Genomic DNA, 27,225 nt, shown 5'->3' with positions numbered 1-27,225 from the left:
CAGATGATGCCGGAGTGTCCGGCAAGTGGTTCTGGCATACCCGGCTGGTGATTTGGGCATGTCAGGTAGGTGGTTCCGGCGAGTCGAGCAGGTGGCTCCGGCGTGCTCGGCAGGTTGTTCAGACGGGTCTGGCAGGGGTTTTCCGTCTGTTCGGGGTGTGGTTCCAGCATCTCATGCACATGGTTCTGGCCCGTCTGAGATGTGGTTCCGGCGGGCCCGACAGGTGTTTCCACAGTGTCCGCCAAGTGGTACTGGCGTAGTTGGCAGGTGATTTTGGCATGACCGGCAGGTGGTTCCAGCAAGCCCGGCAGGTGATTCCGAAGTGTTCCCCAACTGGTTGTGGCGTAGCCGGCAGGTGATTTTTGCGTGTCCGGCAGGTGGTTCTGGCGAGTCGAGCAGGTGGTTCCGGCGTGCTCAGCAGGTGCTTCCGGGGTCATTGGCACGTGGTTCTGGCATATCTGAGAGGTGGTTCCGGCATGCCCGGCAGGTGATTCCGGAGTGTTCGCCAAGTGTTTCCGGCGTAGCCGGCAGGTGATTTTGCATGTCCAGCGGTCGTTCCGGCGGGTCGAGCCGGTGGTTCCGGCGTGTCCGGCAGGTGTTTCCGGTCTGTCCGGCAGGTGGTTCTGTGGTGTCCGGCACGAGGTTCAGTCTGAGAGGCTGTGCCGGCATGCCCCTCACGTGATTCCGGCTTGTCCCCGAAGTGGTGCTGGTGTAGCGGGCAGGTGATTTTGGCATGTCCGGCAGGTGGTTCAGGCGAGTTGAGCAGGTGGTTGCGACGTGCTCGGCAGGTGCTTCCGGCGTCTCCGGCACGTGTTTCTGGCACATCTGACTGGTGGTTCCGGCATGCCCAAAAGTTGATTCCGGTCTGTCCGGTAGGTGGTTCCGGCGTGCACGGCACGTGGTTCGGTTTCGTCTCACAGGTGGTTGCGTATGCCCAACAGGTGATTCCGGACTGTCCGCCACGTGCTTCTGGCACGTCTGAGAGGTGGTTCCAACATGCCCGGCAGGTCATTTCGGAGAGTCGTCCAAGTGGTTCTGGCGTAGCCCACAGGTGATTTTGGCGTGTCCGGCAGGTGCTTCCGCCGTGCTCGGCAGGTGGTTCAGGCATGGCCGTCACGTGGTTCCAGTCTGTCCAGGACGTGTTTCCAGCTTCTCCGGCAGGTGGTTCTGGTACGTCTGAGAGGTGGTTCCGCCATGGCTGGCAGGTGATCCCGGACCGTCCCCCAGGTGGTTCTGGCATAGCCAGCAGTTGATATTGGCCTGTCCGGCAGGTGGTTCCAGCGAGTCGAACAGGTGGCTCCGGCGTTCTTGGCAGGTGGTTCCGGTCTGTCCGGTAGGTGTTTCCTGCGTGTCTGGCACGTGCTGCCGGCACGTCTGAGAGGTGGTTCCGGCATGCGCGGCAGGTGATTCCGTAGTGTCCGCCAGGTGGTTCTGGCATACCCGGCAGGTGATTTTGGCGTGTCCGGCAGGTGTTTCTGGCGAGTCGAGCAGGTGGCTCCGGCATGCTCGGCAGGTGCTTACGGCGTCTCCGGCACTTGGTTCTGGTGTGTCTGAGAGCTGGTTCCGGCATGTCCGGCAGATGATTCCGGAGTGTCCGCCAAGTGGTTCTGGCATACCCAGCAGGTGATTTTGGCGTGTCAGGGAGGTGGTACCGGTGAGTCGAGCAGGTGGTTCCGGCGTGCTCAGCAGGTGGTTCAGGCGGTTCTGGCAGGTGGTATCCGTCTGTTCGGGGTGTGGTTCCAGCATCTCATGAACATGTTTCTGGCACGTCTGAGATGTGGTTCCAGCCGGCCCGACAGGTGTTTCCGCAGTGTCCGCCAAGCAGTTCTGGAGTAGTTGGCAGGTGATTTTGGCATGACTGGCAGGTGGTTCCAGCAAGCCTGGCAGGTGATTCCAAAGTGTTCACCAACTGGTTGTGGCGTAGCCGGCAGGTGATTTTTGCGTGATCGGCAGGTGGTTCTGGCGAGTCGAGCAGGTGGTCCCGGCGTGCTCGGCTGGTGCTTCAGGGGTCATTGGCATGGGGTTCTGGCATGTCTGAGAGGTGGTTCCTGCATGCCCGGCAAGTGATTCCGGAGTGTTCGCCAAGTGGTTCTGGCATAGTCGGCAGGTGATTTTGGCATGTCCGGCAGGTGGTTCAGGCGAGTTGAGCAGGTGGTTCCAACGTGCTTGGCAGGTGCTTCCGGCGTCTCCGGCACGTGTTTCTGGCACATCTGACAGGTGGTTCCGGCATACCCGAAAGGTGATTCCAGTCTGTCCGGTAGGTGGTTCCAGCCTGCACGGCATGTGGTTCTGGTACGTCTCAGAGGTGGTTGCGCATACCCAACAGGTGATTCCGGACTGTCCGCCACATGGTTCTGGCACGTCTGAGAGGTGGTTCCGGCATGCCCGGCAGGTCATCCCAGAGAGTCCTCCAAGTGGTTCTGGCATAACACGCAGGTGATTTTGGCGTGTCTGGCAGGTTGTTCCGTTGTGCTTGGCAGGTGGTTCAGGCTTGGCCGGCAGGTGGTTCCAGACTGTCCAGGACGTGTTTCCAGCTTCTCCGGCAGGTGGTTCTGGTACGTCTGAGAGGTGCTTCCGCCATGGCTGGCAGGTGATTCCGGACCGTCCCCCAGGTGGTTCTGGCATAGCCAGCAGTTGATATTGGCCTGTCCGGCAGGTGGTTCCAGCGAGTCGAACAGGTGGCTCCGGCGTGCTCGGCAGGTGGTTCCGGTCTGTCCGGTAGGTGATTCCGGCGTGTCCGGCACGTGCTTCCGGCACGTCTGAGAGGTGGTTCCGTCATGCGCGACAGGTGGTTTCGGAGTGTCCGCCAGGTGGTTCTGGCGTACCCGGCAGGTGATTTTGGCGTGTCTGGCAGGTGTTTCTGGCGAGTCGAGCAGGTGGCTCCGGCATGCTCGGCAGGTGCTTCCGGCGTCTCCGGCACGTGGTTCTGGTGTGTCTGAGAGCTGGTTCCGGCATGTCCGGCAGATGATTCCGGAGTGTCCGGCAAGTGGTTCTGGCATACCCGGCTGGTGATTTGGGCATGTCAGGTAGGTGGTTCCGGCGAGTCGAGCAGGTGGCTCCGGCGTGCTCGGCAGGTTGTTCAGACGGGTCTGGCAGGTGTTTTCCGTCTGTTCGGGGTGTGCTTCCAGCATCTCATGCACATGGCTCTGGCCCGTCTGAGATGTGGTTCCGGCCGGCCCGACAGGTGTTTCCACAGTGTCCGCCAAGTAGTACTGGCGTAGTTGGCAGGTGATTTTGGCATGACCGGCAGGTGGTTCCAGCAAGCCCGGCAGGTGATTCCGAAGTGTTCCCCAACTGGTTGTGGCGTAGCCGGCAGGTGATTTTTGCGTGTCCGGCAGGTGGTTCTGGCGAGTCGAGCAGGTGGCTCCGGCGTGCTCGGCAGGTGCTTCCGGCGTCTCCGGCACGTGGTTCTGGCATATCTGAGAGGTGGTTCCGGCATGCCCGGCAGGTGATTCCGGAGTGTCTGCCAAGTGGTTCTGGCATACCCGGCTGGTGATTTTTGCATGTCAGGTAGGTGGTTCCGGCGAGTCGAGCAGGTGGCTCCGGCGTGCTCGGCAGGTTGTTCAGACGGGTCTGGCAGGTGTTTTCCGTCTGTTCGGGGTGTGGTTCCAGCATCTCATGCACATGGTTCTGGCACGTCTGAGATGTGGTTCCGGCCGGCCCGACAGGTGTTTCCACAGTGTCCGCCAAGTGGTACTGGCGTAGTTGGCAGGTGATTTTCGCATGACTGGCAGGTGGTTCCAGCAAGCCTGGCAGGTGATTCCAAAGTGTTCACCAACTGGTTGTGGCGTAGCCGGCAGGTGATTTTTGCGTGATCGGCAGGTGGTTCTGGCGAGTCGAGCAAGTGGTCCCGGCGTGCTCGGCTGGTGCTTCCGGGGTCATTGGCACGGGGTTCTGGCATGTCTGAGAGGTGGTTCCTGCATGCACGGCAAGTGATTCCGGAGTGTTCGCCAAGGGGTTCTGGCATAGTCGGCAGGTGATTTTGGCATGTCCGGCAGGTGGTTCAGGCGAGTTGAGCAGGTGGTTCCAACGTGCTTGGCAGGTGCTTCCGGCGTCTCCGGCACGTGTTTCTGGCACATCTGACAGGTGGTTCCGGCATGCCCGAAAGGTGATTCCAGTCTGTCCGGTAGGTGGTTCCAGCCTGCACGGCATGTGGTTCTGGTACGTCTCAGAGGTGGTTGCGCATGCCCAACAGGTGATTCCGGACTGTCCGCCACATGGTTCTGGCACGTCTGAGAGGTGGTTCCGGCATGCCCGGCAGGTCATCCCAGAGAGTCCTCCATGTGGTTCTGGCATAACACGCAGGTGATCTTGGCGTGCCTGGCAGGTTGTTCCGTTGTGCTTGGCAGGTGGTTCAGGCTTGGCCGGCAGGTGGTTCCAGACTGTCCAGGACGTGTTTCCAGCTTCTCCGGCAGGTGGTTCTGGTACGTCTGAGAGGTGGTTCCGCCATGGCTGGCAGGTGATTCCGGACCGTCCCCCAGGTGGTTCTGGCATAGCCAGCAGTTGATATTGGCCTGTCCGTCAGGTGGTTCCAGCGAGTCGAACAGGTGGCTCCGGCGTGCTCGGCAGGTGGTTCCGGTGTGTCCGGTAGGTGATTCCGGCGTGTCCGGCACGTGCTTCCGGCACGTCTGAGAGGTGGTTCCGGCATGCGCGACAGGTGATTTCGGAGTGTCCGCCAGGTGGTTCTGGCGTACCCGGCAGGTGATTTTGGCGTGTCCGGCAGGTGTTTCTGGCGAGTCGAGCAGGTGGCTCCGGCATGCTCGGCAGGTGCTTCCGGCGTCTCCGACACGTGGTTCTGGTGTGTCTGAGAGCTGGTTCCGGCATGTCCGGCAGATGATTCCGGAGTGTCCGCCAAGTGGTTCTGGCATACCCGGCTGGTGATTTGGGCATGTCAGGTAGGTGGTTCCGGCGAGTCGAGCAGGTGGCTCCGGCGTGCTCGGCAGGTTGTTCAGACGGGTCTGGCCGGTGTTTTCCGTCTGTTCGGGGTGTGGTTCCAGCATCTCATGCACATGGTTCTGGCACGTCTGAGATGTGGTTCCGGCCGGCCCGACAGGTGTTTCCACAGTGTCCGCCAAGTGGTACTGGCGTAGTTGGCAGGTGATTTTGGCATGACTGGCAGGTGGTTCCAGCAAGCCCGGCAGGTGATTCCGAAGTGTTCCCCAACTGGTTGTGGCGTAGCCGGCAGGTGATTTTTGCGTGTCCGGCAGGTGGTTCTGGCGAGTCGAGCAGGTGGTTCCGGCGTGCTCGGCAGGTGCTTCCGGGGTCATTGGCACGTGGTTCTGGCATATCTGAGAGGTGGTTCCGGCATGCCCGGCAGGTGATTCCGGAGTGTTCGCCAAGTGTTTCCGGCGTAGCCGGCAGGTGATTTTGCATGTCCAGCAGTCGTTCCGGCGGGTCGAGCCGGTGGTTCCGGCGTGTCCGGCAGGTGGTTCCGGTCTGTCCGGCAGGTGGTTCTGTGGTGTCCGGCACGAGGTTCAGTCTGAGAGGCTGTGCCGGCATGCCCCTCACGTGATTCCGGCTTGTCCCCGAAGTGGTGCTGGTGTAGCGGGCAGGTGATTTTGGCGTGTCCGGCAGGTGGTTCAGGCGAGTTGAGCAGGTGGTTGCGACGTGCTCGGCAGGTGCTTCCGGCGTCTCCGGCAAGTGTTTCTGGCACATCTGACTGGTGGTTCCGGCATGCCCAAAAGTTGATTCCGGTCTGTCTGGTAGGTGGCTCCGGCGTGCACGGCACGTGGTTCTGGTACGTGTCAGAGGTGGTTGCGTATGCCCAACAGGTGATTCCGGACTGTCCGCCACGTGCTTCTGGCACGTCTGAGAGGTGGTTCCAACATGCCCGGCAGGTCATTTCGGAGAGTCGTCCAAGTGGTTCTGGCGTAGCCCGCAGGTGATTTTGGCGTGTCCGGCAGGTGGTTCCGCCGTGCTCGGCAGGTGGTTCAGACATGGCCGTCACGTGGTTCCAGTCTGTCCAGGACGTGTTTCCAGCTTCTCCGGCAGGTGGTTCTGGTACGTCTGAGAGGTGGTTCCGCCATGGCTGGCAGGTGATCCCGGACTGTCCCCCAGGTGGTTCTGGCATAGCCAGCAGTTGATATTGGCCTGTCCGGCAGGTGGTTCCAGCGAGTCGAACAGGTGGCTCCGGCGTTCTTGGCAGGTGGTTCCGGTCTGTCCGGTAGGTGTTTCCGGCGTGTCTGGCACGTGCTTCCGGCACGTCTGAGAGGTGGTTCCGGCATGCGCGGCAGGTGATTCCGTAGTGTCCGCCAGGTGGTTCTGGCATACCCGGCAGGTGATTTTGGCGTGTCCGGCAGGTGTTTCTGGCGAGTCGAGCAGGTGGCTCCGGCATGCTCGGCAGGTGCTTCCGGCGTCTCCGGCACGTGGTTCTGGTGTTTCTGAGAGCTGGTTCCGGCATGTCCGGCAGATGATTCCGGAGTGTCCGCCAAGTGGTTCTGGCATACCCAGCAGGTGATTTGGGCATGTCAGGTAGGTGGTTCCTGCGAGTCGAGCAGGTGGCTCCGGCATGCTCGGCAGGTTGTTCAGACGGGTCTGGCAGGTGTTTTCCGTCTGTTCGGGGTGTGGTTCCAGCATCTCATGCACATCGTTCTGGCACGTCTGAGATGCGGTTCCGGCCGGCTCGACAGGTGTTTCCGCAGTGTCCGCCAAGTGGTTCTGGCGTAGTTGGCAGGTGATTTTGGCATGACTGGCAGGTGGTTCCAGCAAGCCTGGCAGGTGATTCCAAAGTGTTCACCAACTGGTTGTGGCGTAGCCGGCAGGTGATTTTTGCGTGATCGGCAGGTGGTTCTGGCGAGTCGAGCAAGCGGTCCCGGCGTGCTCGGCTGGTGCTTCCGGGGTCATTGGCACGGGGTTCTGGCATGTCTGAGAGGTGGTTCCTGCATGCCCGGCAAGTGATTCCGGAGTGTTCGCCAAGGGGTTCTGGCATAGTCGGCAGGTGATTTTGGCATGTCCGGCAGGTGGTTCAGGCGAGTTGAGCAGGTGGTTCCAACGTGCTTGGCAGGTGCTTCCGGCGTCTCCGGCACGTGTTTCTGGCACATCTGACAGGTGGTTCCGGCATGCCCGAAAGGTGATTCCAGTCTGTCCGGTAGGTGGTTCCAGCCTGCACGGCATGTGGTTCTGGTACGTCTCAGAGGTGGTTGCGCATGCCCAACAGGTGATTCCGGACTGTCCGCCACATGGTTCTGGCACGTCTGAGAGGTGGTTCCGGCATGCCCGGCAGGTCATCCCAGAGAGTCCTCCATGTGGTTCTGGCATAACACGCAGGTGATCTTGGCGTGCCTGGCAGGTTGTTCCGTTGTGCTTGGCAGGTGGTTCAGGCTTGGCCGGCAGGTGGTTCCAGACTGTCCAGGACGTGTTTCCAGCTTCTCCGGCAGGTGGTTCTGGTACGTCTGAGAGGTGGTTCCGCCATGGCTGGCAGGTGATCCCGGACTGTCCCCCAGGTGGTTCTGGCATAGCCAGCAGTTGATATTGGCCTGTCCGGCAGGTGGTTCCAGCGAGTCGAACAGGTGGCTCCGGCGTGCTCGGCAGGTGGTTCCGGTGTGTCCGGTAGGTGATTCCGGCGTGTCCGGCACGTGCTTCCGGCACGTCTGAGAGGTGGTTCCGGCATGCGCGACAGGTGATTTCGGAGTGTCCGCCAGGTGGTTCTGGCGTACCCGGCAGGTGATTTTGGCGTGTCCGGCAGGTGTTTCTGGCGAGTCGAGCAGGTGGCTCCGGCATGCTCGGCAGGTGCTTCCGGCGTCTCCGACACGTGGTTCTGGTGTGTCTGAGAGCTGGTTCCGGCATGTCCGGCAGATGATTCCGGAGTGTCCGCCAAGTGGTTCTGGCATACCCGGCTGGTGATTTGGGCATGTCAGGTAGGTGGTTCCGGCGAGTCGAGCAGGTGGCTCCGGCGTGCTCGGCAGGTTGTTCAGACGGGTCTGGCCGGTGTTTTCCGTCTGTTCGGGGTGTGGTTCCAGCATCTCATGCACATGGTTCTGGCACGTCTGAGATGTGGTTCCGGCCGGCCCGACAGGTGTTTCCACAGTGTCCGCCAAGTGGTACTGGCGTAGTTGGCAGGTGATTTTGGCATGACTGGCAGGTGGTTCCAGCAAGCCCGGCAGGTGATTCCGAAGTGTTCCCCAACTGGTTGTGGCGTAGCCGGCAGGTGATTTTTGCGTGTCCGGCAGGTGGTTCTGGCGAGTCGAGCAGGTGGTTCCGGCGTGCTCGGCAGGTGCTTCCGGGGTCATTGGCACGTGGTTCTGGCATATCTGAGAGGTGGTTCCGGCATGCCCGGCAGGTGATTCCGGAGTGTTCGCCAAGTGTTTCCGGCGTAGCCGGCAGGTGATTTTGCATGTCCAGCAGTCGTTCCGGCGGGTCGAGCCGGTGGTTCCGGCGTGTCCGGCAGGTGGTTCCGGTCTGTCCGGCAGGTGGTTCTGTGGTGTCCGGCACGAGGTTCAGTCTGAGAGGCTGTGCCGGCATGCCCCTCACGTGATTCCGGCTTGTCCCCAAAGTGGTGCTGGTGTAGCGGGCAGGTGATTTTGGCGTGTCCGGCAGGTGGTTCAGGCGAGTTGAGCAGGTGGTTGCGACGTGCTCGGCAGGTGCTTCCGGCGTCTCCGGCAAGTGTTTCTGGCACATCTGACTGGTGGTTCCGGCATGCCCAAAAGTTGATTCCGGTCTGTCTGGTAGGTGGCTCCGGCGTGCACGGCACGTGGTTCTGGTACGTGTCAGAGGTGGTTGCGTATGCCCAACAGGTGATTCCGGACTGTCCGCCACGTGCTTCTGGCACGTCTGAGAGGTGGTTCCAACATGCCCGGCAGGTCATTTCGGAGAGTCGTCCAAGTGGTTCTGGCGTAGCCCGCAGGTGATTTTGGCGTGTCCGGCAGGTGGTTCCGCCGTGCTCGGCAGGTGGTTCAGACATGGCCGTCACGTGGTTCCAGTCTGTCCAGGACGTGTTTCCAGCTTCTCCGGCAGGTGGTTCTGGTACGTCTGAGAGGTGGTTCCGCCATGGCTGGCAGGTGATCCCGGACTGTCCCCCAGGTGGTTCTGGCATAGCCAGCAGTTGATATTGGCCTGTCCGGCAGGTGGTTCCAGCGAGTCGAACAGGTGGCTCCGGCGTTCTTGGCAGGTGGTTCCGGTCTGTCCGGTAGGTGTTTCCGGCGTGTCTGGCACGTGCTTCCGGCACGTCTGAGAGGTGGTTCCGGCATGCGCGGCAGGTGATTCCGTAGTGTCCGCCAGGTGGTTCTGGCATACCCGGCAGGTGATTTTGGCGTGTCCGGCAGGTGTTTCTGGCGAGTCGAGCAGGTGGCTCCGGCATGCTCGGCAGGTGCTTCCGGCGTCTCCGGCACGTGGTTCTGGTGTTTCTGAGAGCTGGTTCCGGCATGTCCGGCAGATGATTCCGGAGTGTCCGCCAAGTGGTTCTGGCATACCCAGCAGGTGATTTGGGCATGTCAGGTAGGTGGTTCCTGCGAGTCGAGCAGGTGGCTCCGGCATGCTCGGCAGGTTGTTCAGACGGGTCTGGCAGGTGTTTTCCGTCTGTTCGGGGTGTGGTTCCAGCATCTCATGCACATCGTTCTGGCACGTCTGAGATGCGGTTCCGGCCGGCTCGACAGGTGTTTCCGCAGTGTCCGCCAAGTGGTACTGGCGTAGTTGGCAGGTGATTTTCGCATGACTGGCAGGTGGTTCCAGCAAGCCTGGCAGGTGATTCCAAAGTGTTCACCAACTGGTTGTGGCGTAGCCAGCAGGTGATTTTTGCGTGATCGGCAGGTGGTTCTGGCGAGTCGAGCAAGCGGTCCCGGCGTGCTCGGCTGGTGCTTCCGGGGTCATTGGCACGGGGTTCTGGCATGTCTGAGAGGTGGTTCCTGCATGCCCGGCAAGTGATTCCGGAGTGTTCGCCAAGGGGTTCTGGCATAGTCGGCAGGTGATTTTGGCATGTCCGGCAGGTGGTTCAGGCGAGTTGAGCAGGTGGTTCCAACGTGCTTGGCAGGTGCTTCCGGCGTCTCCGGCACGTGTTTCTGGCACATCTGACAGGTGGTTCCGGCATGCCCGAAAGGTGATTCCAGTCTGTCCGGTAGGTGGTTCCAGCCTGCACGGCATGTGGTTCTGGTACGTCTCAGAGGTGGTTGCGCATGCCCAACAGGTGATTCCGGACTGTCCGCCACATGGTTCTGGCACGTCTGAGAGGTGGTTCCGGCATGCCCGGCAGGTCATCCCAGAGAGTCCTCCATGGGGTTCTGGCATAAAACGCAGGTGATCTTGGCGTGCCTGGCAGGTTGTTCCGTTGTGCTTGGCAGGTGGTTCAGGCTTGGCCGGCAGGTGGTTCCAGACTGTCCAGGACGTGTTTCCAGCTTCTCCGGCAGGTGGTTCTGGTACGTCTGAGAGGTGGTTCCGCCATGGCTGGCAGGCGATTCCGGACCGTCCCCCAGGTGGTTCTGGCATAGCCAGCAGTTGATATTGGCCTGTCCGGCAGGTGGTTCCAGCGAGTCGAACAGGTGGCTCCGGCGTGCTCGGCAGGTGGTTCCGGTGTGTCCGGTAGGTGATTCCGGCGTGTCCGGCACGTGCTTCCGGCACGTCTGAGAGGTGGTTCCGGCATGCGCGACAGGTGATTTCGGAGTGTCCGCCAGGTGGTTCTGGCGTACCCGGCAGGTGATTTTGGCGTGTCCGGCAGGTGTTTCTGGCGAGTCGAGCAGGTGGCTCCGGCATGCTCGGCAGGTGCTTCCGGCGTCTCCGACACGTGGTTCTGGTGTGTCTGAGAGCTGGTTCCGGCATGTCCGGCAGATGATTCCGGAGTGTCCGCCAAGTGGTTCTGGCATACCCGGCTGGTGATTTGGGCATGTCAGGTAGGTGGTTCCGGCGAGTCGAGCAGGTGGCTCCGGCGTGCTCGGCAGGTTGTTCAGACGGGTCTGGCAGGTGTTTTCCGTCTGTTTGGGGTGTGGTTCCAGCATCTCATGCACATGGTTCTGGTACGTCTGAGATGTGGTTCCGGCCGGCCCGACAGGTGTTTCCACAGTGTCCGCCAAGTGGTACTGGCGTAGTTGGCAGGTGATTTGGGCATGACCGGCAGGTGGTTCCAGCAAGCCCGGCAGGTGATTCCGAAGTGTTCCCCAACTGGTTGTGGCGTAGCCGGCAGGTGATTTTTGCGTGTCCGGCAGGTGGTTCTGGCGAGTCGAGCAGGTGGTTCCGGCGTGCTCGGCAGGTGCTTCCGGGGTCATTGGCACGTGGTTCTGGCATATCTGAGAGGTGGTTCCGGCATGCCCGGCAGGTGATTCCGGAGTGTTCGCCAAGTGTTTCCGGCGTAGCCGGCAGGTGATTTTGCATGTCCAGCGGTCGTTCCGGCGGGTCGAGCCGGTGGTTCCGGCGTGTCCGGCAGGTGGTTCCGGTCTGTCCGGCAGGTGGTTCTGTGGTGTCCGGCACGAGGTTCAGTCTGAGAGGCTGTGCCGGCATGCCCCTCACGTGATTCCGGCTTGTCCCCGAAGTGGTGCTGGTGTAGCGGGCAGGTGATTTTGGCGTGTCCGGCAGGTGGTTCAGGCGAGTTGAGCAGGTGGTTGCGACGTGCTCGGCAGGTGCTTCCGGCGTCTCCGGCACGTGTTTCTGGCACATCTGACTGGTGGTTCAGGCATGCCCAAAAGTTGATTCCGGTCTGTCCGGTAGGTGGTTCCGGCGTGCACGGCACGTGGTTCTGGTACGTGTCAGAGGTGGTTGCGTATGCCCAACAGGTGATTCCGGACTGTCCGCCACGTGCTTCTGGCACGTCTGAGAGGTGGTTCCAACATGCCCGGCAGGTCATTTCGGAGAGTCGTCCAAGTGGTTCTGGCGTAGCCCGCAGGTCATTTTGGCGTGTCCGGCAGGTGGTTCCGCCGTGCTCGGCAGGTGGTTCAGGCATGGCCGTCACGTGGTTCCAGTCTGTCCAGGACGTGTTTCCAGCTTCTCCGGCAGGTGGTTCTGGTACGTCTGAGAGGTGGTTCCGCCATGGCTGGCAGGTGATCCCAGACTGTCCCCCAGGTGGTTCTGGCATAGCCAGCAGTTGATATTGGCCTGTCCGGCAGGTGGTTCCAGCGAGTCGAACAGGTGGCTCCGGCGTGCTCGGCAGTTGGTTCCGGTCTGTCCGGTAGGTGATTCCGGCGTGTCCGGCACGTGCTTCCGGCACGTCTGAGAGGTGGTTCCGGCATGCGCGACAGGTGATTTCGGAGTGTCAACCAGGTGGTTCTGGCGTACCCGGCAGGTGATTTTGGCGTGTCCGGCAGGTGTTTCTGGCGAGTCGAGCAGGTGGCTCCGGCATGCTCGGCAGGTTGTTCAGACGGGTCTGGCCGGTGTTTTCCGTCTGTTCGGGGTGTGGTTCCAGCGTCTCATGCACATGGTTCTGGCCCGTCTGAGATGTGGTTCCGGCCGGCCCGACAGGTGTTTCCACAGTGTCCGCCAAGTAGTACAGGCGTAGTTGGCAGGTGATTTTGGCATGACCGGCAGGTGGTTCCAGCAAGCCCGGCAGGTGATTCCGAAGTGTTCCCCAACTGGTTGTGGCGTAGCCGGCAGGTGATTTCTGCGTGATCGGCATGTGGTTCTGGCGAGTCGAGCAGGTGGTTCCGGCGTGCTCGGCAGGTGCTTCCGGGGTCATTGGCACGGGGTTCTGGCATGTCTGAGAGGTGGTTCCTGCATGCCCGGCAAGTGATTCCGGAGTGTTCGCCAAGTGGTTCTGGCATAGTCGGCAGGTGATTTTGGCTTGTCCGGCAGGTGGTTCAGGCGAGTTGAGCAGGTGGTTCCAACGTGCTTGGCAGGTGCTTCCGGCGTCTCCGGCACGTGTTTCTGGCACATCTGACAGGTGGTTCCGGCATGCCCGAAAGGTGATTCCGGTCTGTCCGGTAGGTGGTTCCAGCCTGCACGGCATGTGGTTCTGGTACGTCTCAGAGGTGGTTGCGCATGCCCAACAGGTGATTCCGGACTGTCCGCCACATGGTTCTGGCACGTCTGAGAGGTGGTTCCGGCATGCCTGGCAGGTCATCCCAGAGAGTCCTCCAAGTGGTTCTGGCATAACACGCAGGTGATTTTGGCGTGTCTGGCAGGTTGTTCCGTTGTGCTTGGCAGGTGGTTCAGGCTTGGCCGGCAGGTGGTTCCAGACTGTCCAGGACGTGTTTCCAGCTTCTCCGGCAGGTGGTTCTGGTACGTCTGAGAGGTGGTTCCGCCATGGCTGGCAGGAGATTCCGGACCGTCCCCCAGGTGGTTCTGGCATAGCCAGCAGTTGATATTGGCCTGTCCGGCAGGTGGTTCCAGCGAGTCGAACAGGTGGCTCCGGCGTGCTCGGCAGGTGGTTCCGGTCTGTCCTGTAGGTGATTCCGGCGTGTCCGGCACGTGCTTCCGGCACGTCTGAGAGGTGGTTTCGGAGTGTCCGCCAGGTGGTTCTGGCGTACCCGGCAGGTGATTTTGGCGTGTCAGGGAGGTGGTACCGGTGAGTCGAGCAGGTGGTTCCGGCGTGCTCGGCAGGTGGTTCAGGCGGTTCTGGCAGGTGGTATCCGTCTGTTCGTGGTGTGGTTCCAGCATCTCATGAACACGTTTCTGGCACGTCTGAGATGTGGTTCCAGCCGGCCCGACAGGTGTTTCCGCAGTGTCCGCCAAGCGGTTCTGGCGTAGTTGGCAGGTGATTTTGGCATGACTGGCAGGTGGTTCCAGCAAGCCTGGCAGGTGATTCCAAAGTGTTCACCAACTGGTTGTGGCGTAGCCAGCAGGTGATTTTTGCGTGATCGGCAGGTGGTTCTGGCGAGTCGAGCAGGTGGTTCCGGCGTGCTCGGCTGGTGCTTCCGGGGTCATTGGCACGGGGTTCTGGCATGTCTGAGAGGTGGTTCCTGCATGCCCGGCAAGTGATTCCGGAGTGTTCGCCAAGTGGTTCTGGCATAGTCGGCAGGTGATTTTGGCATGTCCGGCAGGTGGTTCAGGAGAGTTGAGCAGGTGGTTCCAACGTGCTTGGCAGGTGCTTCCGGCGTCTCCGGCACGTGTTTCTGGCACATCTGACAGGTGGCTCCGGCATGCCCGAAAGGTGATTCCGGTCTGTCCGGTAGGTGGTTCCAGCCTGCACGGCATGTGGTTCTGGTACGTCTCAGAGGTGGTTGCGCATGCCCAACAGGTGACTCCGGACTGTCCGCCACATGGTTCTGGCACGTCTGAGAGGTGGTTCCGGCATGCCCGGCAGGTCATCCCAGAGAGTCCTCCAAGTGGTTCTGGCATACCCGGCTGGTGATTTGCGCATGTCAGGTAGGTGGCTCCGGTGTGCTCGGCAGGTTGTTCAGACGGGTCTGGCAGGTGTTTTCCGTCTGTTCGGGGTGTGGTTCCAGCATCTCATGCACATGGTTCTGGCACGTCTGAGATGTGGTTCCGGCCGGCCCGACAGGTGTTTCCACAGTGTCCGCCAAGTGGTACTGGCGTAGTTGGCAGGTGATTTTGGCATGACCGGCAGGTGGTTCCAGCAAGCCCGGCAGGTGATTCCGAAGTGTTCCCCAACTGGTTGTGGCGTAGCCGGCAGGTGATTTCTGGGTGTCCGGCAGGTGGTTCTGGCGAGTCGAGCAGGTGGTTCCGGCGTGCTCGGCAGGTGCTTCCGGGGTCATTGGCACGTGGTTCTGGCATATCTGAGAGGTGGTTCCGGCATGCCCGGCAGGTGATTCCGGAGTGTTCGCCAAGTGTTTCCGGCGTAGCCGGCAGGTGATTTTGCATGTCCAGCGGTCGTTCCGGCGGGTCGAGCCGGTGGTTCCGGCGTGTCCGGCAGGTGGTTCCGGTCTGTCCGGCAGGTGGTTCTGTGGTGTCCGGCACGAGGTTCAGTCTGAGAGGCTGTGCCGGCATGCCCCTCACGTGATTCCGGCTTGTCCCCGAAGTGGTGCTGGTGTAGCGGGCAGGTGATTTTGGCGTGTCCGGCAGGTGGTTCCGGCGATTTGAGCAGGTGGTTGCGACGTGCTCGGCAGGTGCTTCCGGCGTCTCCGGCACGTGTTTCTGGCACATCTGACTGGTGGTTCAGGCATGCCCAAAAGTTGATTCCGGACTCTCCGGTAGGTGGTTCCGGCGTGCACGGCACGTGGTTCTGGTACGTGTCAGAGGTGGTTGCGTATGCCCAACAGGTGATTCCGGACTGTCCGCCACGTGCTTCTGGCACGTCTGAGAGGTGGTTCCAACATGCCCGGCAGGTCATTTCGGAGAGTCGTCCAAGTGGTTCTGGCGTAGCACGCAGGTGATTTTGGCGTGTCCAGCAGGTGGTTCCGCCGTGCTCGGCAGGTGGTTCAGGCAAGGCCGTCACGTGGTTCCAGTCTGTCCAGGACGTGTTTCCAGCTTCTCCGGCAGGTGGTTCTGGTACGTCTGAGAGGTGGTTCCGCCATGGCTGGCAGGCGATTCCGGACCGTCCCCCAGGTGGTTCTGGCATAGCCAGCAGTTGATATTGGCCTGTCCGGCAGGTGGTTCCAGCGAGTCGAACAGGTGGCTCCGGCGTGCTCGGCAGGTGGTTCCGGTGTGTCCGGTAGGTGATTCCGGCGTGTCCGGCACGTGCTTCCGGCACGTCTGAGAGGTGGTTCCGGCATGCGCGACAGGTGGTTTCGGAGTGTCCGCCAGGTGGTTCTGGCGTACCCGGCAGGTGATTTTGGCGTGTCCGGCAGGTGTTTCTGGCGAGTCGAGCAGGTGGCTCCGGCATGCTCGGCAGGTGCTTCCGGCGTCTCCGGCACGTGGTTCTGGTGTGTCTGAGAGCTGGTTCCGGCATGTCCGGCAGATGATTCCGGAGTGTCCGCCAAGTGGTTCTGGCATACCCGGCTGGTGATTTGGGCATGTCAGGTAGGTGGTTCCGGCGAGTCGAGCAGGTGGCTCCGGCGTGCTCGGCAGGTTGTTCAGACGGGTCTGGCAGGTGTTTTCCGTCTGTTCGGGGTGTGGTTCCAGCATCTCATGCACATGGTTCTGGCACCTCTGAGGTGTGGTTCCGGCCGGCCCGACAGGTGTTTCCACAGTGTCCGCCAAGTGGTACTGGCGTAGTTGGCAGGTGATTTTGGCATGACCGGCAGGTGGTTCCAGCAAGCCCGGCAGGTGATTCCGAAGTGTTCCCCAACTGGTTGTGGCGTAGCCGGCAGGTGATTTTTGCGTGTCCGGCAGGTGGTTCTGGCGAGTCGAGCAGGTGGTTCCGGCGTGCTCGGCAGGTGCTTCCGGGGTCATTGGCACGTGGTTCTGGCATATCTGAGAGGTGGTTCCGGCATGCCCGGCAGGTGATTCCGGAGTGTTCGCCAAGTGTTTTCGGCGTAGCCGGCAGGTGATTTTGCATGTGCAGCGGTCGTTCCGGCGGGTCGAGCCGGTGGTTCCGGCGTGTCTGGCAGGTGGTTCCGGTCTGTCCGGCAGGTGGTTCTGTGGTGTCCGGCACGAGGTTCAGTCTGAGAGGCTGTGCCGGCATGCCCCTCACGTGATTCCGGCTTGTCCCCGAAGTGGTGCTGGTGTAGCGGGCAGGTGATTTTGGCGTGTCCGGCAGGTGGTTCAGGCGAGTTGAGCAGGTGGTTGCGACGTGCTCGGCAGGTGCTTCCGGCGTCTCCGGCACGTGTTTCTGGCACATCTGACTGGTGGTTCCGGCATGCCCAAAAGTTGATTCCGGTCTGTCCGGTAGGTGGTTCCGGCGTGCACGGCACGTGGTTCTGGTACGTGTCAGAGGTGGTTGCGTATGCCCAACAGGTGATTCCGGACTGTCCGCCACATGGTTCTGGCACGTCTGAGAGGTGGTTCCGGCATGCCCGGCAGGTCATCCCAGAGAGTCCTCCAAGTGGTTCTGGCATAACACGCAGGTGATTTTGGCGTGTCTGGCAGGTTGTTCCGTTGTGCTTGGCAGGTGGTTCAGGCTTGGCCGGCAGGTGGTTCCAGACTGTCCAGGACGTGTTTCCAGCTTCTCCGGCAGGTGGTTCTGGTACGTCTGAGAGGTGGTTCCGCCATGGCTGGCAGGCGATTCCGGACCGTCCCCCAGGTGGTTCTGGCATAGCCAGCAGTTGATATTGGCCTGTCCGGCAGGTGGTTCCAGCGAGGTGAACAGGTGGCTCCGGCGTGCTCGGCAGGTGGTTCCGGTCTGTCCGGTAGGTGATTCCGGCGTGTCCGGCACGTGCTTCCGGCACGTCTGAGAGGTGGTTCCGGCATGCGCGACAGGTGGTTTCGGAGTGTCCGCCAGGTGGTTCTGGCGTACCCGGCAGGTGATTTTGGCGTGTCCGGCAGGTGTTTCTGGCGAGTCGAGCAGGTGGCTCCGGCATGCTCGGCAGGTGCTTCCGGCGTCTCCGGCACGTGGTTCTGGTGTGTCTGAGAGCTGGTTCCGGCATGTCCGGCAGATGATTCCGGAGTGTCCGGCAAGTGGTTCTGGAATACCCGGCTGGTGATTTGGGCATGTCAGGTAGGTGGTTCCGGCGAGTCGAGCAGGTGGCTCCGGCGTGCTCGGCAGGTTGTTCAGACGGGTCTGGCAGGTGTTTTCCGTCTGTTCGGGGTGTGGTTCCAGCATCTCATGCACATGGTTCTGGCACCTCTGAGATGTGGTTCCGGCCGGCCCGACAGGTGTTTCCACAGTGTCCGCCAAGTGGTACTGGCGTAGTTGGCAGGTGATTTTGGCATGACCGGCAGGTGGTTCCAGCAAGCCCGGCAGGTGATTCCGAAGTGTTCCCCAACTGCTTGTGGCGTAGCCGGCAGGTGATTTTTGCGTGTCCGGCAGGTGGTTCTGGCGAGTCGAGCAGGTGGTTCCGGCGTGCTCGGCTGGTGCTTCCGGGGTCATTGGCACGTGGTTCTGGCATATCTGAGAGGTGGTTCCGGCATGCCCGGCAGGTGATTCCGGAGTGTTCGCCAAGTGTTTCCGGCGTAGCCGGTAGGTGATTTTGCATGTCCAGCGGTCGTTCCGGCGGATCGAGCCCGTGGTTCCGGCGTGTCCGGCAGGTGGTTCCGGTCTGTCCGGCAGGTGGTTCTGTGGTGTCCGGCACGAGGTTCAGTCTGAGAGGCTGTGCCGGCATGCCCCTCACGTGATTCCGGCTTGTCCCCGAAGTGGTGCTGGTGTAGCGGGCAGGTGATTTTGGCGTGTCCGGCAGGTGGTTCAGGCGAGTTGAGCAGGTGGTTGCGACGTGCTCGGCAGGTGCTTCCGGCGTCTCCGGCACGTGTTTCTGGCACATCTGACTGGTGGTTCCGGCATGCCCAAAAGTTGATTCCGGTCTGTCCGGTAGGTGGTTCCGGCGTGCACGGCACGTGGTTCTGGTACGTGTCAGAGGTGGTTGCGTATGCCCAACAGGTGATTCCGGACTGTCCGCCACATGGTTCTGGCACGTCTGAGAGGTGGTTCCGGCATGCCCGGCAGGTCATCCCAGAGAGTCCTCCAAGTGGTTCTGGCATAACACGCAGGTGATTTTGGCTTGTCTGGCAGGTTGTTCCGTTGTGCTTGGCAGGTGGTTCAGGCATGGCCGTCACGTGGTTCCAGTCTGTCCAGGACGTGTTTCCAGCTTCTCCGGCAGGTGGTTCTGGTACCTCTGAGAGGTGGTTCCGCCATGGCTGGCAGGTGATCCCGGACTGTCCCCCAGGTGGTTCTGGCATAGCCAGCAGTTGATATTGGCCTGTCCGGGAGGTGGTTCCAGCGAGTCGAACAGGTGGCTCCGGCGTTCTTGGCAGGTGGTTCCGGTCTGTCCGGTAGGTGATTCCGGCGTGTCTGGCACGTGCTTCCGGCACGTCTGAGAGGTGGTTCCGGCATGCGCGGCAGGTGATTCCGTAGTGTCCGCCAGGTGGTTCTGTCATACCCGGCAGGTGATTTTGGCGTGTCCGGCAGGTGTTTCTGGCGAGTCGAGCAGGTGGCTCCGGCATGGTCGGCAGGTGCTTCCGGCGTCTCCGGCACTTGGTTCTGGTGTGTTTGAGAGCTGGCTCCGACATGTCCGGCAGATGATTCCGGAGTGTCCGCCAAGTGGTCTGGCATACCCAGCAGGTGATTTTGGCGTGTCAGGGAGGTGCTACCGGTGAGTCGAGTAGGTGGTTCCGGCGTGCTCAGCAGGTGGTTCAGGCGGTTCTGGCAGGTGGTATCCGTCTGTTCGAGGTGTGGTTCCAGCATCTCATGAACACGTTTCTGGCACATCTGAGATGTGGTTCCACCCGGCCCGACAGGTGTTTCCGCAGTGTCCGCCAAGCGGTTCTGGCGTAGTTGGCAGGTGATTTTGGCATGACTGGCAGGTGGTTCCAGCAAGCCTGGCAGGTGATTCCAAAGTGTTCACCAACTGGTTGTGGCGTAGCCGGCAGGTGATTTTTGCGTGATCGGCAGGTGGTTCTGGCGAGTCGAGCAGGTGGTTCCGGCGTGCTCGGCTGGTGCTTCCGGGGTCATTGGCACGGGGTTCTGGCATGTCTGAGAGGTGGTTCCTGCATGCCCGGCAAGTGATTCCGGAGTGTTCGCCAAGTGGTTCTGGCATAGTCGGCAGGTGATTTTGGCATGTCCGGCAGGTGGTTCAGGCGAGTTGAGCAGGTGGTTCCAACGTGCTTGGCAGGTGCTTCCGGCGTCTCCGGCACGTGTTTCTGGCACATCTGACAGGTGGTTGCGGCATGCCCGAAAGGTGATTCCGGTCTGTCCGGTAGGTGGTTCCAGCCTGCACGGCATGTGGTTCTGGTACGTCTCAGAGGTGGTTGCGCATGCCCAACAGGTCATTCCGGACTGTCCGCCACATGGTTCTGGCACGTCTGAGAGGTGGTTCCGGCATGCCCGGCAGGTCATCCCAGAGAGTCCTCCAAGTGGTTCTGGCATAACACGCAGGTGATTTTGGCGTGTCTGGCAGGTTGTTCCGTTGTGCTTGGCAGGTGGTTCAGGCTTGGCCGGCAGGTGGTTCCAGACTGTCCAGGACGTGTTTCCAGCTTCTCCGGCAGGTGGTTCTGGTCCGTCTGAGAGGTGGTTCCGCCATGGCTGGCAGGCGATTCCGGACCGTCCCCCAGGTGGTTCTGGCATAGCCAGCAGTTGATATTGGCCTGTCCGGCAGGTGGTTCCAGCGAGTCGAACAGGTGGCTCTGGCGTGCTCGGCAGGTGGTTCCGGTCTGTCGGGTAGGTGATTCCGGCGTGTCCGGCACGTGCTTCCGGCACGTCTGAGAGGTGGTTCCGGCATGCGCGACAGGTGGTTTCGGAGTGTCTGCCAGGTGGTTCTGGCGTACCTGGCAGGTGATTTTGGCGTGTCCGGCAGGTGTTTCTGGGGAGTCGAGCAGGTGGCTCCGGCATGCTCGGCAGGTGCTTCCGGCGTCTCCGGCACGTGGTGCTGGTGTGTCTGAGAGCTGGTTCCGGCATGTCCGGCAGATGATTCCGGAGTGTCCGGCAAGTGGTTCTGGCATACCCGGCTGGTGATTTGGGCATGTCAGGTAGGTGGTTCCGGCGAGTCGAGCAGGTGGCTCCGGCGTGCTCGGCAGGTTGTCTAGACGGGTCTGGCAGGTGTTTTCCGTCTGTTCGGGGTGTGGTTCCAGCATCTCATGCACATGGTTCTGGCACGTCTGAGATGTGGTTCCGGCCGGCCCGACAGGTGTTTCCACAGTGTCCGCCAAGTGGTACTGGCGTAGTTGGCAGGTGATTTTGGCATGACCGGCATGTGGTTCCAGGATTCCTGGCAGGTGTTTCCGAAGTGTTCCCCAACTGGTTGTGGCGTAGCCGGCAGGTGATTTTTGCGTGTCCGGCAGGTGGTTCTGGCGAGTTGAGCAGGTAGTTCCGGCGTGCTCGGCAGGTGCTTCCGGGGTCATTGGCACGTGGTTCTGGCATATCTGAGAGGTGGTTCCGGCATGCCCGGCAGGTGATTCCGGAGTGTTCGCCAAGTGTTTCCGGCGTAGCCGGCAGGTGATTTTGCATGTGCAGCGGTCGTTCCGGCGGGTCGAGCCGGTGGTTCCGGCGTGTCCGGCAGGTGGTTCCGGTCTGTCCGGCAGGTGGTTCTGTTGTGTCCGGCACGAGGTTCAGTCTGAGAGGCTGTGCCGGCATGCCCCTCACGTGATTCCGGCTTGTCCCCGAAGTGGTGCTGGTGTAGCGGGCAGGTGATTTTGGCGTGTCCGGCAGGTGGTTCAGGCGAGTTGAGCAGGTGGTTGCGACGTGCTCGGCAGGTGCTTCCGGCGTCTCCGGCACGTGTTTCTGGCACATCTGACTGGTGGTTCCGGCATGCCCAAAAGTTGATTCCGGACTGTCCGGTAGGTGGTTCCGGCGTGCACGGCACGTGGTTCTGGTACGTGTCAGAGGTGGTTGCGTATGCCCAACAGGTGATTCCGGACTGTCCGCCACGTGCTTCTGGCACGTCTGAGAGGTGGTTCCAACATGCCCGGCAGGTCATTTCGGAGAGTCGTCCAAGTGGTTCTGGCGTAGCCCGCAGGTGATTTTGGCGTGTCCGGCAGGTGGTTCTGCCGTGCTCGGCAGGTGGTTCAGGCATGGCCGTCACGTGGTTCCAGTCTGTCCAGGACGTGTTTCCAGCTTCTCCGACAGGTGGTTCTGGTACGTCTGAGAGGTGGTTCCGCCATGGCTGGCAGGTGATCCCGGACTGTCCCCCAGATGGTTCTGGAATAGGCAGCAGTTGATATTGGCCTGTCCGGCAGGTGGTTCCAGCGAGTCGAACAGGTGGCTCCGGTGTTCTTGGCAGGTGGTTCCGGTCTGTCCGGTAGATGTTTCCGGCGTGTCTGGCACGTGCTTCCGGCACGTCTGAGAGTTGGTTCCGGCATGCGCGGCAGGTGAATACGTAGTGTCCGCCAGGTGGTTCTGGCATACCCGGCAGGTGATTTTGGCGTGTCCGGCAGGTGGTTCCGGCGAGTCGAGCAGGTGGCTCCGGCGTGCTCAGCAGGTTGTTCAGACGGGTCTGGCATGTGTTTTCCGTCTGTTCGGGGTGTGGTTCCAGCATCTCATGCACATGGTTCTGGCACCTCTGAGATGTGGTTCCGGCCGGCCCGACAGGTGTTTCCACAGTGTCCGCCAAGTGGTACTGGCGTAGTTGGCAGGTGATTTTGGCATGAGCGGCAGGTGGTTCCAGCAAGCCCGGCAGGTGATTCCGAAGTGTTCCCCAACTGGTTGTGGCGTAGCCGGCAGGTGATTTTTGCGTGTCCGGCAGGTGGTTCTGGCGAGTCGAGCAGGTGGTTCTGGCGTGCTCGGCAGGTGCTTCCGGAGTCATTGGCATGTGGTTCCGGCATGTCTGAGAGGCAGGTCATTTTGCATGCCCGGCAGGTGATTCCGGAGTGTTCGCCAAGTGGTTCTGGCATAGCCGGCAGGTGATTTTGCATGTCCGGCAATGGTTCCGGCGAGTCGAGCCGGTGGTTCCGGCATGTCCGGCAGGTGGTTACGGCATGCCCGGCAGGTGATTCCGGAGTGTCCGGCATGTGGTTCTGGCACCTCTGAGAGGTGGTTCCGGCATGCCCGGCAGGTGATACCGGAGTCTCCGGCATTTGGCTGTGGCACCTCTGAGAGGTGGTTCCGGAATGCCTGGCATGTGATTCCGGAGTGTCTGCCGAGTGGTTCTGGCGTAGCCGGCAGTTGATTTTGGCGTGTCCACTAGGTGGTTCTGGGGAGTGGATCAGCTGGTTCCGGCATACTCGGCAGGTGGTACCGGCGTGTCCAGTACATGGTTCTGGCAAGTCTGAGAGGTGGTTCCAGCACGCCCGACAGGTGATTCCGGAGCTTCCGCCAAGTGTTTCTGGCGTACCCGGCAGCTGATTTTGGCATGTCCGACAGCTGTTTCTTGCAAGTCGAGCAGGTGGCTCAGGCATGCTCAGCTGGTGCTTCCGGCTTCTCTGGCACGTGGTTGTGGTGTGTCTGAGAGCTGGTTCTGGCATGTCCGGCAGATGATTCCGGAGTGTCCACCAAGTGGTTCTGGTATACCTGTCAGGCGATTTTGGCGTGTCAGGAAGTTGGTTCCGGCTAGTTGAGCAGGTGCATCAGGCGTGCTCGCCAGGGGGTTCAGGCGGGTCTGGCAGGTGTTTTCGGTCTGTTCGGGGAGTGGTTCCGGCATCTCAGGCACGTGGTTCTGGCACGTCTGAGATGAGGTTGTGGCCGGCCCGACAGGTGATTCCGGAGTGTCCGCCAAGTGGTTCTGGCATAGCTGAAAGGTGATGTTGGCGTGACCGGCAGGTGGTTCCAGCCAGCCCGGCAGGTGATTCCGGAGTTTCTGCCGTGTGGTTCTGGCGTAGCTGGCAGGTGATTTTGGCGTGTCCAGCAGGTGGTTCCAGCGAGCTCGGCAGGTGGTACCAGCGTGTCCGGAACATGGTTCTGGCACGTGTGAGAGATGGTTCCGGCATGCCCGGCAGGTGCTTCGGGAGTGTCCGGCATGTGGTTCTGGCACCTCTGAGAGGTGGTTCCGGCATGCCAGGCAGGTGATTCTGGAGTGTTCGGCAAGTGGTTCTGGAACCTCTGAGAGGTGGTTCCGGCATGCCCGGCAGGTGGTTCCGGAGTGTCTGCCGAGTGGTTCTGGCGTAGTCGGCAGGTGATTCTGGCGTGTCCAGCAGGTGGTTCTGGGGAGTGGATCAGTTGGTTCCGGCATACTCGGCAGGTGGTACTGGCGTGTAAGGAACATGGTTCTGGCAAGTCTGAGAGGCGGTTCCGGCATGCCCGACAGGTGATTCCATGGTGTCCGCAAAGTGGTTCTGGCATAGCTGGCAGGTGATATTGGCGTACTCGGCAGGTGGTTCCAGCAAGCCCGGCAGGTGATTCCGAAGAGTTCACCAAATGGTTGTGGCGTAGCCGGCAGATGATTTTGCATGTCCAGCTGTGGTTCCGGCGAGTCGAGCCGGTGGTTCCGGCGTGTCCGGCAGGTGGTTCTGGCGTGACCGGCACGAGGTTCTGGCACGTCTGAGAGTTTCTTCCGGCATGCCCGACAGGTGATTCCGGAGTGTCCGCCACATGGTTCTGGCGTAGCCGGCAGGTGATTTTGGCGTGTCTGACAGGTGTTCTTGCAAGTCGAGCATTTGGCTCAGGCATGCTCAGCAGGTGCTTCCGGCGTGTCTGTCACGTGGTTCTGGTGTGTCTGAGAGCTGGTTGTGGCATGTCCGGCAGATGATTCCGGAGTGTCCAACAAGTGGTTGTGGCATACCCGGCAGGTGATTTTAGCGTGTCAGGTAGGTGGTTCCAGCGAGTCGAGTAGGTGGTTCCGGCGTGCTCGGCAGGTGGTTCAGGCGGGTCTGGCAGGTGGTTTCGGTCTGTTCGGGGAGTGGTTCCGCCATCTCAGGCACATGGTTCTGGCACGTCTGATAGGTGGTTCCGGCCGGCCCGACAGGTGTTTTCATGGTTTCCGCCAAGTGGTTCTGGCACAGCTGGCAGGTGATGTTGGCGTGACCGGCAGGTGGTTCCAGCCAGCCCGGCAGGTGATTCCGAAGTGTTCACCAAATGGTTGTGGCGTAGCCGGCAGGTGATTTTGGCGTGTCCAGCAGGTGGTTTTGGCGAGTTGAGCAGGTGGTTCTGGCGTGCTCGGCAGGTGCTTCCGGTGTCATTGGCATGTGGTTCCGGCATGTCTGAGAGGCAGGTCATTTTGCATGCCCAGCAGGTGATTCCGGAGTGTTCGCCAAGTGGTTCTGGCGTAGCCGGCAGGCGATTTTGCATGTCCGGCAATGGTTCCGGCGAGTCGAGCCGGTGGTTCCGGCATGTCCGGCAGGTGATTCCTGCATGTCCAGCAGGTGGTTCCGGCATGCCCGGCAGGTGATTCCGGAGTGTCCGGCATTTGGTTCTGGCACCTCTGAGAGGTGGTTCCAGCATGCCCGGCAGGTGATACCGGAGTCTCCGGCATTTGGTTCTGGCACCTCTGAGAGGTGGTTCCGGAATGCCTGGCATGTGATTCCGGAGTGTCTGCCGTGTGGTTCTGGCGTAGCTGGCAGGTGATTTTGGCGTGTCCAGCAGGTGGTTCCGGCGAGCTCGGCAGGTGGTACCAGCGTGTCCGGATCATGGTTCTGGCACGTCTGAGAGATGGTTCCGGCATGCCCGGCAGGTGATTCGGGAGTGTCCGGCATGTGGTTCTGGCACCTCTGTGAGGTGGTTCCGGCATGCCCGGCAGGTGATTCTGGAGTGTTCCGCATGTGGTTCTGGCACCTCTGAGAGGTGGTTCCGGCATGCCCGGCATTTGGTTATGGAGTGTCTGCCGATTGGTTCTGGCGTAGCCGGCAGGTGATTCTGGCGTATCCAGCAGGTGGTTTTGGGGAGTGGATCAGGTGGTTCTGGCATACTCGGCAGGTGGTACCGGCGTGTCCGGAACTTGGTTCTGGCAAGTCTGAGAGGTGGTTCTGGCATGCCCGACAGGTGATTCCGGAGTGTTCGCCAAGTGGTTCTGGCGTAGCCGGCAGGTCATTTTGCATGTTCGGCTGTGGTACAGGCGCGTCGAGCCGGTGGTTCCGGCGTGTCCAGCAAGTGTTTCCGGTCTGTCCGGCAGGTGGTTCTGGCGTGACCGGCACGAGGTTCTGGCACGTCTGAGAGTTGGTTCCGGCATGCCCGACAGGTGATTCAGGAGTGTCCGCCACGTGGTTCTGTCGTACCCGGCAGGTGATTTTGGCGTGTCTGGCAGGTGCTTCTTGCAAGTCGAGCATTTGGCTCAGGCATGCTCAGCAGGTGCTTCCGGCGTGTCTGGCACGTGGTTCTGGTGTGTCTGAGAGCTGGTTCTGGCATGTCCGTCAGATGATTCCGGAGTGTCCACCAAGTGGTTGTGGCATACCCGGCAGGTGATTTTAGCGTGTCAGGTAGGTGGTTCCAACGAGTCGAGTAGGTGGTTCTGGCGTGCTCGGAAGTTGGTTCAGGCCGGTCTGTCAGGTGGTTTCGTCTGTTCGGGGTGTGGTTCCGGCATCTCAGGCACATGGTTCTGGCACGTCTGACAGATGGTTCCGGCATGCTCGGCAGGTGATTCGGGAGTGTCCGGCATGTGGTTCTGGCACCTCTGAGAGGTGGTTCCGGCATGCACGGCAGTTGGTTACTGAGTGTCTGCCAAGTGGTTCTGGAGTAGCCGGCAGGTGATTCTGGCGTATCCAGCAGGTGGTTCTGGGGAGTGGATCAGGTGGTTCCGGCATACTCAGCAGGTGGTACCGGCGTGTCCAGTACATGGTTCTGGCAAGTCTGAGAGGTGGTTCCGGCACGCCCGACAGGTGATTCCGGAGTGTTCGCCAAGTGGTTCTGGCGTAGGCGGCAGGTCATTTTGCATGTCCGGCGGTGGTTCCGGCGAGTCGAGCCGGTGGTTCCGGCGTGTCCGGCAGGTGCTTCTGGCGTGACCGGCACTCCGTTCTGGCACGTCTGAGACTTTGTTCCGGCATGCCCGACAGGTGATTCCGGAGTGTCCGCCACGTGGTTCTACGTACCCGGCAGGTGATTTTGGCGTGTCTGGCAGGTGCTTCTTGCAAGTCGAGCATTTGGCTCAGGCATGCTCAGCAGGTGCTTCCGGCGTGTCTGGCACGTGGTTCTGGTGTGTCTGAGAGCTGGTTCTGGCATGTCCGGCAGATGATTCCGGAGTGTCCACCAAGTGGTTGTGGCATACCCGGCAGGTGATTTTAGCGTTTCAGGTAGGTGGTTCCAGCGAGTCGAGTAGGTGGTTCCGGCGTGCTCGGCAGGTGGTTCAGGCGGGTCTGGCAGGTGGTTTCGGTCTGTTCGGGGTGTGGTTCCGGCATCTCAGGCACATGATTCTGGCACGTCAGATAGGTGGTTCCGGCCGGCCCGAGAGGTGTTTCCATGGTGTCCGTCAAGTGGTTCTGGCATAGCTGGCAGGTGATGTTGGCGTGACCGGCAGGTGGTTCCAGCCAGCCCGGCAGGTGATTCCGAAGTGTTCACCAAACGGTTGTGGCGTAGCCGGAAGGTGGTTTTGGCGTGTCCAGCAGGTGGTTTGGCGAGTCGAGCAGATGGTTCTGACGTACTCGGCAGGTGCTTCCGGAGTCATTGGCATGTGGTTCCGGCATGTCTGAGAGGTGGTTCCGCCATGCCCGGCAGGTGATTCCGGAGTGTTCGCCAAGTGGTTGTGGCGTATCTGGCAGGTGATTTTGGCGTGTCCAGCAGGTGGTTTTGGCGAGTCGAGCAGGTGGTTCTGGCTTGCCCGGCAGGTGCTTCCGGTGTCATTGGCATGTGGTTCCGGCATGTCTTAGAGGTGGTTCCGCCATGCCCGGCAGGTGATTCCGGAGTGTTCGCCAAGTGGTTCTGTCGTAGCCAGCAGGTGATTTTGCATGTCCGGCAATGGTTCCGGCGAGTCGAGCCGGTGGTTCCGGCATGTCCGGCATGTGGTTCCTGCATGTCCGGCAGGTGGTTCCGGCATGCACGGCAGGTGATACCAGAGTGTTCGCCAAGTGGTTCTGGCGTAGCCGGCAGGT

This window comes from Equus caballus, chromosome 14, assembly GCF_041296265.1.
Source record: "Equus caballus isolate H_3958 breed thoroughbred chromosome 14, TB-T2T, whole genome shotgun sequence".
Classification (NCBI taxonomy): Eukaryota; Metazoa; Chordata; class Mammalia; order Perissodactyla; family Equidae; genus Equus; species Equus caballus.
Note: the sequence above shows the minus strand (reverse complement) of the source record.